The sequence below is a fragment of the Arachis ipaensis genome, chromosome B8 (assembly GCF_059453495.1).
Source record: "Arachis ipaensis isolate K30076 ecotype BB chromosome B8, ASM5945349v1, whole genome shotgun sequence".
NCBI lineage: Eukaryota > Viridiplantae > Streptophyta > Magnoliopsida > Fabales > Fabaceae > Arachis > Arachis ipaensis.
In genome coordinates, this window is record NC_142443.1 from 18,664,693 (window position 1) to 18,677,811 (window position 13,119).

At 32.2% G+C, this 13,119-nt stretch overlaps 1 long non-coding RNA gene and 1 pseudogene across 1 annotated transcript; both read left to right on the forward strand.

Moving 5' to 3' along the window:
• Positions 1–2,299: 2,299 nt before the first annotated feature.
• LOC148547356 (uncharacterized) lies at positions 2,300–3,755 on the forward strand. Its single transcript, XR_015895500.1, has 3 exons — positions 2,300–2,552; positions 2,764–2,919; positions 3,454–3,755. It is a non-coding gene; the product is annotated as an uncharacterized LOC148547356 (long non-coding RNA).
• Positions 3,756–3,813: 58 nt separating this feature from the next.
• Positions 3,814–9,075, forward strand: LOC107610624 (coatomer subunit alpha-1 pseudogene; annotated as a pseudogene).
• Positions 9,076–13,119: the final 4,044 nt, after the last annotated feature.

Below are 13,119 nucleotides of genomic sequence, written 5' to 3' on the forward strand. Positions count from 1 at the left end.
TGGCTAGTTCTGTATTTACTAACGCTAGACCTTCCCAAGGGAGAGGACTAGGATTTACGAATAAGAGTTAGCTCAATCGCTTGACTTTCCTTTATTTAGTAAGGGTTAACTAAGTGAAAACAACAACCTTTTTAATACTACACTTAAGAGATCCCAACAAGGATAAAACTTCCAATTAATCATTCCCCCAGTCAAGGCTTTTTATTTAGAATATTATAAATCTCTTTTAATTTTTATTGCACTAAATTACAACTGTTTATTTTCTGTTACTCAATTCTCAAAACTCTCGGAAACTCCTGATTAATAAATTAGCACCCTTTCTAGCAACTCGTTGGGAGACGACTTGGGACTCATACTCCCATTATTTTTATTCTAAACCTTTTTTGTGACAATCTTTCTAAATTGATGAGGCAAATTTTTGCTGGTTAAGAGCTATACTCACAACGCTGTTCTTATATTACAATCTCTTAATTGGTCTAACTTCCACCCCTCGTCATCTATCATGTTGAAAAAGATTTTGTTTTATTAAATTTAGTATGCAGTAATATTTATCTTGTTAAATTTAATTTAATATCAAATTTATAAATAAATAATTAAATCAATTCAATAAAAAATAATAAATAGCCATAATGTATTTTATAAAACTAGCTAACTAGTTCATTACTGAAGCTTAGTTTTTTAAATATAAATAAAGTTTTTAGTATTTTTTTCTTAAAAAATTAGTTGAGATAAAAAAAATAATTTATTTATTAATTATATTTTTTATTTTAACTCTTAAATAATTTTTCTTGCAATCTCTATTTTGGTTAAAAAAAAAAAATTTATGCCATAAATATTATAATAATAGACTTTCTAATTAAATGGAAGGTAATCAATAGTTGAAAACTACAATTAGTTGTAGAGTAATTGTTTTAAGAGTAGAAAACTTATTTTTGATATATCGGCAATGTAAATTTTTTTACATAATTATTCAATGTATTCATTTTTTTTATGATTATTCATATAATGAATATAAAAGATAGTTTTTTTTTTTTTTTACGTAACAATACATAATTAAATAGATACATAAAAATATTTTAAATTAATAATGTACTAAAATTAAATTTAAAAAATTTAAATTTGATTATTGTAAGTTAATTTTTTTTAATTTAATATGAATATGATACATATAAATTTGATATTTTTTTAATATATATAATATAAAATATTTGTTATGGTATCTAAAAATTTGATTCTAATTACCGAAAAAAGTTAAATAATTAATATTTAATTTAAAAATAATAAAAATAATAAATTAAAATAATTTTTTATAATATTTTAAAAATATTTTACAAATAAAATTATAATTAAAAATCGTGTTCATAAATTAAAAATCGTGGTCATAACTCATAACCTGTTTATGATTACATAAGCTTGTACACGTAATATAAAAAATTGTGGTTTAAAGAAAAATGTTTACCAGAATCTTTGTGTGAAAACTAGGAAGGAGAGTTTTGAGGGATGAAGAGCAATCTTTGTGTGTACCTAATAACCTCTCTTTCCCTATATATATATTCTACATCATCATTCATTCACAACACACAAAATGGTCTAGTGAGGTCTGTTGCTTGGGATGAAGAGCAATCTGTGTGTACCTAATAACCTCTCTTTCCCTATAATATATATATATATTCTACATCATCATTCATGCACAACACACAAAATGGTATAGTGAGGTCTGTTGCTTTCATCATCATCATCTTTGTGTTTTAGCTGCTCCAACTGAGTTCAGCAAGAAGAGAACTCGCCGATGGTTCGAAGCTGCCCAAACGTGGACGGCTCTGTTGTTTCCTACGATTTATATGTTGCGGCGGCGTCATTGCGGTCCCCATGCCGGCAGTTAATTAAAATAATGTAAGATTAATAATGTAAAACCTGCGCTACACGGATTCCTTTCAAATAATTGGAATAAAGTTGCTCACTGGTTCTACTGTGGTGCTTGTCACTAATGAGTAGTGTCTATAATATCTATTTTGCTCTAATTTTTTTTATTTTTATTTATGTTTAAAATATTAATATAATATGTATAATTTAAAATAAATATATGCAAAATATATATATTTATTTTAGATAATACGTATTATATTCATATTTTAAACATAAATAAAAATAAAAAATAAATTAAAGCAAAATAGATATTATACCCACACTATTCATTAGTAACAAGCACCGCAGTAGAATCGGTGAGCAACTTTATTCCAATTATTTAAAAGGAACCGTGTAGTGCGGGTTTTACATTATTAATCTTACATTATTTTAATTAATTGCCGGCAGGGGGGACGACAATGATGCTGCCGCAACATATAAATGGTGGGAAACAACAGAGCCGTCCATGTTTGGGCCGCTGCGAACCATGGGCGAGTTCTCTTCTTGCTGAACTTAGTTGGAGCAGCAAAAACACAAGGATGATGATGATGAAAGCAACAGACCTCACTATACCATTTTGTGTGTTGTGCATGAATGATGATGTAGAATATATATATATATATATATAAGGAGAGAGAGGTTACTAGGTACACACAAAGATTGCTCTTCATCCCTCAAATCTCTTCTTCCCAGTTTTTATGCGGATTATAGGGTCACACAAACATTGCTCTTCATCGAATTTGATTTTTTTATTTTTGCTGCTGTTATTCTTGTTCTTCTGATCAGAACATGAAGAGAAGGGTTGTTACTTCTTACTTGTTATTTGCATTCTGTTTAATACTTTTATTTGCATTTCAGGGATTTGCAGAAAACAACCTATAATTTTACAACACTCATAGGACAAGGTGCCTTTGGTACTGTTTATAAAGCTCAAATACATATTGGAGAGACTCTGTTGCGGTTAAAGTTCCTGCAACAAATTCCAAGCAAGGGGAAATAGAATTTCACACCGAGGTAGAGATGATTACCACTAACAATTTCTCATTACTATAGCCATGGAGTAATCCAACTCCACTCTAAACTAGATTGTTATTTATTGTATTTAACCTTTTTGCGTTATTCATCCAAACGTTTGTTGGGAACCACTTGGGTACTTAATTACCTGAAAACAATTGTGATATATCTGGAGAAAAAGAATAATTGAAACATCAATCTTTCTTGTCTTCCACTTTAAGGGTGGATCTACCTCACATTTTTCGTAGTTAAAATCCGTGTTCACTGGTGAGATTTTATTTTCGTTAGGACATATATATTTACTTTTTTTCTCTCCTTCATTTGATATATAAAATCATCACAATAAAAGTATTTATTTTAAATATTCACCGACCGCCGACACTTGTTTTTTCAAGAAAGATTCGAGGAAGATTTATTTCAAGTAACAATGTTAACAATAAGGAAAATGTGCTGCTCACTGCATATATATAAATATATAATTGTTAGTTATCTCTTTACCTGTTAATCTTTGGTTGCCCCATGGTGTTGATACAGGGGAAAGTCTAGGGGGCCAGCAATTTTATTGAATTTTGGCCAGCATGTAACCAGCAGAGTAAGGTGAGTCATTGGATGAAACCTCACACCAATCTCACACCATTAAATCATCATTGATGGCTATTTGATGGCTACCAATCACAAAAGTTGCTGCCCCCTAGCATTACTCTCGATACAGTGAGCAGTACACTTGAGGGGTACACTTTGTAATGTTTCGTGATTTGTTTTGGCTGTAATTTATATGAAAAGGATATATCTTTGGTGTAATTGAGATTATCTAGATCTGTTAATTAAGTAACAAATCCGTTCTTTTAAGTTTTAAACTAAGCTCTGTGTGTCATTGGTTGGGTTTGAATGTGATTTTTCCTGCACTTATGTTTATCACTTCATAAAGAGAGGAAGGGAAATTGGTGTATTTTATTGTTAAGAAAAAAAAAATATCTTGTCACTTGTAGAAGGGGGAAGTTCATATTATTTGCTGCTTATTGGTGGTGGTTTCTTTCTTTTCTTTTCCTTTTTTTCCAAGGACGGGATTTTTACAAGATTAAGGTTTGGAACTACAAGTTGCATAGGTGTTTGTTCACTCTTCTAGGACACCTTGATTATATTCGCACTGTGCAATTTCATCATGAGAACCCGTGGATTGTGAGTGCAAGTGATGATCAGACTATTCGCTTATGGAACTGGCAATCACGAACATGTATATCTGTCCTAACAGGGCATAATCATTACGTTATGCGTGCTTCATTCCATCCGAAAGAGGATATTGTGGTGTCAGCTTCTCTGGATCTGACTGTTCGTGTTTGGGATATTGGTTCTCTCGAAAAGAAGGCTGGGCCTCCTTCAGATGATATATTGCGTTTGAATCAGATGAACACGGATCTTTTAGGTGGTGTTGATGCAGTTGTTAAATATGTGTTGGAAGGTCATGATCGTGGGGTCAACTGGGCTGCTTTTCATCCTACACTTCCTCTCATTGTCTCTGGAGCTTATGACCGACAAGTGAAATTTGGAGGATGAATGGTAAAACTGAAGCCTAGTTATTTTCTTTAGTTTCCTGGATAACAACCGAGTGGTAGTATCTATTACTTTCTATTTTGCATACTATAGTTGAGCTGCCGTAGGCTTTCATATACTATACTCATTGATGCCATTCTGGTTATTAAAAATATTAGCATATCATTGTTTAGAGCTGGCAACAAAAATGTTTCATAAAATACATTTCTTGTGTGTGTTAACTTTTGTACTAGATGGTTAACCAAGACGAGAAAGTATTTGCTGTCTTCTCGCAAATTTCAAACCTTCCGCAGAGAGCATGATCGATTTTGGATTCTTGCAATACATCCTGAAATGAATCTGTTGGCAGCTGGTCATGACAGTGGAATGATTGTCTTTAAGCTTGGAGAGAGAAAGGCCTGCTTTTGCAGTTGGTGGTGATTTTTTATTCTATGCAAAAGACCGGTTTTTGCGTTACTACCAATTGTCAACACAGATTGTCAACACAGAGAGAGACGCAAGTACTTCCGATTCGACGACCTGGTTCTTTAACTCTCTATCAAAGTCCGAAGAGTCTTTCCTATACCCCGTCTGAAAATGCAGTTCTTCTCTGTTCAGATGTGGAGGGCGGGTCTTATGAGTTGTATACCATATCCAAGGATGACTCATTTATTGGTAGGGGCGATATGCAAGAGCCAAAGAAAGGTCCTGATGGATCAACTGTCTTTGTGGCTATGAATAGGTTTGTTGTGCTTGATAAAACCAGCAATCAAGTCCTAGTTAAAAATCTGAAGAATGAGCTTGATAAAAAGAGTGCTCTCCCGATTGCCACAGATGCCATATTTTATGCTGGAACAGGCAACTTGTTATGTAGGTCAGAGGATAGGGTATTTATATTTGATCCTCAGCAGAGGCTTGTTATTGGTGATCTTCAGACCCACCTTTTATCAAGTATGTTTTCTGGTCTAATGACATGGAAAGTGTTGCCTTGCTCAGCAAACATGTCATTGTCATTGCAAGCAAGAAGCTTGTTCACCAATGCACTCTCCATGAGACAATCCGCGTGAAAAGTGGAGCATGGGATGAAAATGGCATTTTTATTTGGTGACGTCTGTGGTGGCCAGGCAAAATCAATGGCTAAGATGACCAGGGATACACTTACAATAAGAGTGTTACGCCGTGGCATCTTTCCAAAGCTTAGAGTCGACATGTTTGACTCATGAAGCACGGTGAAAACTGTAATGAAAGTGGAGTTAATGTTTTGAATGTTTAATCCAAATTAATTAAGATGTTGATTATGGGTGATAGAAAAAGTGGTCATACGAGTTCATTGTCTGTCGTTTTGGCCTTTTGGGCTTCATTGTTCTTAATCGAGGGTTCTGACTGATAGTGTCGGCGGAGCATAGCTGACAAATGCGATGTCGCATGCAGTACGAGCGGTGAAGGAGGACATCCGTAACGGTTAGTGTGGTAAGTGGCGGTATCGGTGACGGAGTGGCTTGTTGACTTTGGCGTCCAAGCCCGCCGTGGGTGGTTTAGTTTCGGGTGGAGAAGAAGAGCGAAACCCTAGGCTTCTCTCTCTCTCTGAATCCTCAACCCTGGCTGCCGGTGCTGGCAATCTGCCTCCCCTAGTCTCTCCCCTCTCTTCTCCTCGGTCTCGTTCTTGTTCTGAATCTGCGGACTTTGCCTCCTCTTCCTTGTTCTTGTATGAACCTGTTCTGTTGTGCTCTAAATCTGCTAATTTTATTTTTTGGTTCTAAATCCGATGAATATGCAGTTGTTCTAAATATGCTGATTTGCTTGTGTGAATCTTTCTGTTAGGCATACGATATAGTGATAGTGTTCTGAACTTCTGAAGTATTTTTTGTTGAGTTATTGAATTGTTGTTTGTTCTTGAATTATTGTATTGCTTTTGTTGTTCTTATTTGTAGATCTGTTTGTAAGATATAAATTATAGTTGTTGTGTTACATGTGACTTTGAGTTAGACATTTATGTCAATTATGTGTGATTATAGTTATTTCACTTGGTTTCTTCTTTTTAATTTCTCTTATTGTATTTGGAAGTTAAGTTCTCCACAATTTTGGATATATTATAATTCATTTGTCACTTTACTCTGTTTATTAATGCGTATTTTCCTTTTCCAATTGCTATGTTTCATGCTAAAATTATGATAACTAGGTTCTGTGTCGTTAGCAATAAAACGTAGATTACATAGTCTGGTTGTAGTTGTGGATTCCATAGTTTTTAGAGACGAAAGTAGTTGCTTTTTGTATTCATCTACGCTAGGTATCCTTTTGCTATGGCTAAAATACCCAAAGTAATTGCAATAATGACTAAGCACAGAATATTAGCCAACCTTAGTCATCTAAAACTATGCCACCACAGAATCCACCTTATTTACACAACATTAAATCATATCAAGTACTGCCCTCCTGATGGAGATAGCTGGATAATAAAAACACTGGATGTCCCAATTTATATCACAAAGGTTGTTGGAAACACCATATGCTGCTTGGGTCGGGATGGGAAAACCAGAGCTATAGCTATTGATGCGACTGAATATATCTTTAAGCTTTCTCTCTTGAAGAAAAGATATGACCATGTCATGAACATGATAAAGAACTCCCAACTTTGTGGGCAGGCTATGATTGCATATCTACAGCAGCAAGGGTTTCCTGAAGTTGCCCTCCATTTTGTGAAAGATGAGAGAATTCGGTTCAATTTAACGTTAGAGAGTGGGAACATTCAAATTGTTGTTGCATCAGCCAGTGCAATTGATGAGAAAGATCACTGGTATCGATTAGGGGTTGAAGCTCTTCCACAAGGTAATGCTGGTATAGTAGAATATGCATGCCAGAGGACCAAAAATTATGAGAGATTGTCTTTCCTTTATCTCATTACTGGTAATGTGGAGAAACTTGCAAAGATGTTGAAAATTGCCGAAGTCGAGAGTGATGTGATGGGCCAGTTTCACAATGGCTTATATCTGGGTGATGTCCGAGAGCGTGTTAAGATTTTGGAGAATGTGGGTCATTTGCATCTTGCATACATCACTGCCAAAGTCCATGGACTACATGATGTTGCTGAAAGGCTTGCAGCTGAACTGGGGGATGATCTTCCATCTTTGCCTGAGGGGAAAAAACCATCTCTCTTGATGCTACCATCACCTCTAATAACCAGCCGTGATTGACCCCTTCTTAGGGTCATGCGAGGCATATTTGACGGTGGCTTTAGCAATACAGACGGCAATGCTGAAGAAGAGTATGAAGCTGCTAATGGTGATTGGGGTGAGGAGCTTGATATGGTTGATGTGGATGGCATACAAATGGAGACATTTCTGCAATTTTGGATGACGGAGAGCCGGGTGAAGAGGATGATGGAGAAGGCGGATGGGAGCTGGAAGACCTGGAGCTTCCTCCTGCAGCTGAAACTCCAAAAGCTTCTACCGGTACTCGATCTTCAGTTTTCGTGGCCCCAACACCTGGGATGCGAGTTAGCCAGATGTGGATTCAGAAATCATCTCTTGCAGCTGATCATGCTGCTGCTGGCAATTTTGATACAGCAATGAGGTTACTGAACAGGCAACTTGCAATGAAGAACTTCACTCCTTTGAGATCCATTCCTCGATCTTCATACTAGCAGCCACTCCAATCTGCGTGACTTCTCATCTGTTCCAGAAAGAGGTGGGTGTGAGTCATCTAGTCCAAATGTAAGAGGCCCACCTGCATTACTTTTCAAACCGTCTCAATTAGATGAAAAGCTCAAAGCTGGTTATAAATCAACTACAGCAGGCAAATTCACCGAGGCCCTAAAGACATTTACCAGTATCCTTCATACAATTCCTTTGATTATCCTTGAGTCGAGGAGGGAAGTTGATGATGTGAAGGAGTTGATTATCATAGTCAAAGAAATTAAGGGAAATTAAGGACAATCCGGCACGCCAGCAGGAGCTTGCCGCTTATTTCACCCATCTCATTTGAGGCCAGCTTTGCTTAATGCAATGACTGTTTGCTACAAGGCAAAGAACCTTGCCACAGCTGCCAACTTTGTGAGGAGGCTACTCGAGACCAACCCTACTATCGGAAAACCATGCCAAGACAGCAAGGCAAGTTCTGGGAGCTGACGGAAAAAAACATGACTGATACCACAGTTGAACTATGATTTCAGAAACCCATTTGTGGTTTGTGGTGCAACTTATGTGCCAATTTACCGCGGACAGAAGGATGTTTCTTGCCCGTATTGCACTGCACGCTTTGTGCTGGGCCAGGAGGGTCAGCTATGCACTGTGTGTGACCTTGCAGTTGTAGGGGCCGATTCTTCTGGATTGCTCTGTTGTCCTTCCCAGATAGGTTGGTTGAACTTGGTGCTGGACGGAACCAGTGGCGGAACTTGAAATAAAATTTTGAGGGGGTCAGATAGAAAATAATTGTCAAAATATTTTTCATATGGACCTCATTTAAGATAAGCTCGTCTAATCTCATCTCTCTGGTTTGGGTGATATTGCTAAATTTAATGCCGTTTTTCAAGATCTCGTTCCAAAAAGTTAAGGTTAAAGTCATCATATGTAACTTTTTGAACTTTTGAAGGTTATATCTCACTTTCTTCGTGATTCATTAAAGTAGAAGAACTATCTACAGGTGTTGATATTATAAAAGTTATATGTTCTCCTTCTTAAATATTAGCATTCCTCTTAAAAAATATATCAATTCTTTGATTTTCATTATTATTTTATATAAACATTTGAATATATATCCTGTAAAATATGTAAAGAAGAAGTTAGAAGGACAAATATTAAAATTTATAATATTTATTGAATTTTTTTTATCAATTTATATAAATACAATAATATTAATACTCATTGAATGTTCTATTTTTTTACCATATAAAAAATTAAATTAAATAAATAGTAAAATATAAAATAATATTAAATTAAATAAATAAAAAATATCTAATTTTTTATATTTGAACTTAAAGATAGAGAGAGTGTTGTTTATTGAACTTATTAAATACTTTAAGTCATAGTAAAGTATTTAAGTCAATTGAACTATTTTTTATCTTTTGAAAAAATACTACTAAATTTTTTATAAAAAGTTTGGGGGGGCCATAGCCCCCCTTGTCTGAACTAAGCTCCACCACTGGGAGGAACTAGGAATATTATTGTGGGGGTATAATACATATAATATTAAAAAATATGTAAAAAAATTATATAATGTAAGATGTATTATAAAAATATACCGATAGAAAAATATATGATAAAAGTATAAAAAATATATGTACTCTTTATTAACGAAATAATCGATTCTTCGTATCATACAATTCATCGATAATAGAATTTGTATTAAATCTTTAAGTAATTTTCTTCTCAATGTAATTAAAAGACAATTAGCAAGAAATTAATTTTTTATTTTGTTTCTAAGTTATTCTTCACAATATTCGTAATTGAAAAATATCTCTCCATTGTAGCAGTTGAAATAGAGAAAATTAATACCAAACGAATCAAGAAGGACAGTCACAACCAAAAAAAGAATCCACTTTATAGAATTTGAAAATTTTTATTTAATTAAAAAATATTAGTAGGGGTGTCCATCGATCGGATCGGATCCGCATATCCGCGGTGTTTATCCGAATCCGATCCGAAAATTACGGATATGGATCCGATCTGCAAGGCTTTCGGATCGGATCGGATTGCGGATTTTGTGTTGGTATCCGCATATCCGCGTATCCGCAAAAATAAAGAAATAAATAAGTAAAATATTCTTTTTATGTTTTATTTTAACTAATAATTATCATATATGTTAAATTATTTTAATTTATTATTCAAGAAAAGTATGTTTAATATTATTTTAAGAGTAAACATATTTAAAAGAATAGAAAAAATAAATTTTATTGATATTTTTTAATAAAAATAAGCTTTTAAAAATATTTTTGTGTTTTGCGGATATATCCGATATCCGATCCGATCCGATCCGCAAATGTGCGGATCGGATCGGATCGGATCAACCTTAAAAACTGCGGATATTGAATCCGATCCGATCCGATAATTTTAGTGCGGATCGAATAGAAATTTTGGCCATATCCGATCCGATCCGATCCGCGGACACCCTTAAATATTAGTAATAATATCTTTTTTAAATTTTTTTAATATTGTTACTTATTTTTTAGATATTAAAAATTATTAATATTTAAGTTAAATTGGATTTTTATTTATATTAGACTAAATATTAAATATTTTTTTTTAAAAATTAAATCATACTTAATAACTTATTATTATTATTTAAAAAAAAAGTTAGGGACTGAGGCCTCTACTCTCCCGCTTATGACCGTCCCTGCTTGCTAGAACATAAGCATTTTGTTCAATTTCGATATTGTACTGTTAAATGTAATTTAACTTAATATTATGATGTTTTTGTATAATACATTGGTATGGAACATTTAAAGTTAAAAGAAATAGTGAATAACGATTTCAAATAAGATAAAACGTTATCTAAAAGTAGTAACTAATTTTTTTTTCTATGAAAAGCAAATAAATAAATCGTTACAAACCATTTGTAAACAACAAATTTTGAATATTATAAAAACGTTGGTCACAATTTATTAGTGTCAATAATAATAATAGAACTTCACGGTGTTTATTGTCTAAGATTAATAATAGTAAAACTATTAGCATAATAACAAAAATATATCATATTATTCTAAAATAAAATATATGATATTGTATAATAACTACTAGTAATAATATCTAAAATATGTTAATGATAACAAAAATTAAATATTATTTTAATAAATTTGATAATTATCTCTAATTTATTATGTAATAAAACTTTAATTTGTATTAATTAAAATAGAGAACAACAACAACAACAACAACAACAACAACAACAACAACAACAACAACAACAACAATAAAATATTATTAATATTAATTAAAAATTTAAGTACAAAAAATAATATATTCAGCATCATAACAATATACTGCAGGATAAAAAATGTGGATGTGTTTTGTTTAGTTTATCAAATATGGGAGTAGTAGCAAATCGTGGCTTACGATTTTGAAAGTAAAAAATTTATTAAAAAAAAGCCAATGAGATATTAATGGTAAATGGTGACTCATAATTTGATGCGTACAATAACAAAAACTAATCGTTACTCACGATTTGTATAAAGTGACTTTTCAAATCCATATGTGTCACATGTCACTTTTTTACTGTAATTGAAATTAGATTTTTTCTTTCAATATTAAAGAATTCTACTCTTTTTCCTACTAATTTTACAACTAAAATATGCCATATGTCACTCTCTCATTGCAATTAAAATTAAATCTTTCCCTTTTAAAATTAAAGAGTTCTTTCCTTCTCCCTACTAATTTTACAACCAAAATGTACCGTATGTTATTCCCTCGTTGCATTTAAAATCAAATCTTTCAAAATCAAATTTTTTCTTCCAAAATTAAAGAGTTCTCTTATCATTTCTCTCATTCCTTTAACTACTCTATCTCTTTTATATACATTATTAATATCTCAATATTATTACACCAATCTTACACCCATATTAAAAATAAATTGCTGCTAAAAGAAGTTTGAGTGTGTTTTTTCACTTCTTTTTCTTATTTTTCATGGTTTCCTTCTTTAGTTCTTTTTCACTCTTCACCAAATATAAGAGGACAATGGAAAAAAAAAAGTCTATCAATATTTTGGCATGTGAAGTTTATTTCCATTCATGTACTGTGCTGATTTAACTTTTAGGTTGAGTTGGATATCGCTGCATTTTGAGACCTTAAGTAATGCATGAAAAAATATAACATCGATGAAAATATTTTCTTAACTAATACATACAATTAAATAAAAAATAAAAAAAATTGAAAGACCAAATTAAGACGTTGGTAAAATTTCAATTACCAAATATGAAGGGATAGATCTCATTTTTTTTTAATTATTTGATAAAATATGATATTTTATCATTTAATATTTTTTTCACATATTTTTTTAGTCTTACTTAAAGAATATAAAGTGAAAGATCACATTTTATTAAATAATTGAACAAAAAAATTGAGAGAATTCATTTCCAATACAAATATTATCTTACTCTTATACTATTTTTATCTCATTTACAACTTGTTCATAAAAGGGTGGTTAAACGCATTAACTTCTCTCTAATTGCATGCATAAATCAAATATTGTAAGTAAATTAACTTTTTAGTATATATACATTATTGCACTCACTATTTCGCACTTTTTAACTTTGAAATAGTGAGGAGAGTGGCAGCGTTATTGGAGAATACGATATTTTATGCTGTTATAATAAAAGAGGAGAAGTAATCGAACAGTTCAATTAGAGTATACAAATTAAACCGTTCAAAAATATATAATATGTTATCATATTATGTTTTTGAACAATTTAATTAATATATTTATTGTATTATAATATGTTTTTAAATTTTTGGATATTATTATTGTTATCTTATAATAACATTAGTTAAGTAATTAACATATATCATTTTGCCGTACGTGAACAAGAAGAAGGAATTAGTTAGTTATCTTAAATATTATTATAATAAATTTAGTGTTAAATATTATTATAGTGATATTAAAGTAATTTAGATACGTTTTAGAATTTTTGGTTATAGAATTAGTTAATAATAAATTAATTATTATTATTATTATTATTATTAT